Source organism: Solanum stenotomum, unplaced genomic scaffold (genome assembly GCF_019186545.1).
Source record: "Solanum stenotomum isolate F172 unplaced genomic scaffold, ASM1918654v1 scaffold9954, whole genome shotgun sequence".
Lineage (NCBI taxonomy): Eukaryota > Viridiplantae > Streptophyta > Magnoliopsida > Solanales > Solanaceae > Solanum > Solanum stenotomum.
In genome coordinates, this window is record NW_026037908.1 from 1 (window position 1) to 1593 (window position 1593).

Consider the following 1593-nt stretch of genomic DNA (forward strand, 5'->3'; position numbering starts at 1 on the left):
GCTATCAAGTAAAAGTGATCGTAATATGTGAGTTCATATAAGACCATCTAAAAGCTATCAAGTAAAACTGATCGCAATGTGCGAGGAAACTAAGGGTGTAAATATATTTTCGATTAGCATCAAAACAGAGCAAAAGCAAAGCGTCAAGGTCAGGAAAGTAGATTAACCTTAAGAAGGCGCCCTCGCGTATTGTCCCCTACAGCAAAGTAAAACACCTACAGTGTTTAAAAACCACAAAACAACATTTAACAGAAGTTAATGATTAAAAGTAAAAAAAAAAAATAGTCGAGAAGATAAAAAGGAACTGAAGACTGCATAACTCCAATATATGTTTTCCAACACAGGTTACGACCAGAATGTGCACTGGACTCTTTGATTGTCGTCTCCTTCGTTCATGATCACAGTTGCTAGACTATTTGGTTCATTATGTAGTCTCATATCTTCAAGGCTGTCTGTTGACAATTGACAACAACTATTATGCAACAAAAACAGAGCAGGAAAAAAAATTACCTGATAATGATGTATTTGATTCAGGCACAGAAAAGAGAAACAAATTAATGGACAATAACATGTTGTTGGAGACATTTATACAGATGAGTGAAGTATCTGAAAAGGTTTTGGAAGAACGGATAATTTAAGTAATGGAACTTGAGCATTGCAGAAGGGAAGGCTGTTACGGAAGAACGGATAATTTAAGTAATGGAACATGAGTGTTGCAGAAGGGAAGGTTGTTACACTGATCGAGGGAGGGTGAGCAACAACTATACGACTGTTACAATGATTGTGAGGGAAGTTGTCACGCCCCGAGCCTACACCCTGGGCGGGACCGGCACCCGGAGACCATTTCTGGCCCCAAGCGAACCCTTGGCCTGGCTTTCTTAACTCAGTGGAAACCTAACTCAACAGAGTAACTCAAAGCGATGCAATATTATAAAACAACTTAACTTATAAAAATATGGCCATAAGGCAACCCGAGTCTCAAAATAGGATATTTACATATATACATAGATAAGAGACTCAAAACTAGCTGACTGACTGTCTGTCTATGAAGCCTCTAAAAATACTGAGATGGATGTTGGGACAGACCCCGCAACATCCTAATAAAATCAAAACTAAGAACACCCAATAATTGAGCCCTCCGGAATGCAAGGAGGCTCACCACTGACTCTGGAGTGCTCAGCTGGATCAACGACGTGCAGGCTGCTGATCTGGGACACCTGAATCTGCATCATGAAACGATGCAGGCCAACTGGCATCAGTACATGGAATGTACGAGTATGCAAGCTGGAAAACTAAGCAACAAAGGCTAGAAGGAAATCTGGAAGAAACTGAATAGCTTACCTGGCTCAACTCAACTCAACTCAACTTAACCTGACTGACTTCTTTCAATATAAGGCAATTTAAAACAAGTGCGATATAAAGAAAGACTGTTTAAAACATGCTATAAACTCTGTGTGTATACAAAGATACAATAAGCCTGAAATATATATAGAAATACAATGAACTGATGTATATAAAAATACAATAATCTCTGTGTATGAAAAATACAATAACTGCTGTGGGGGCTTCTCTAACCGACAACCATCACATAAG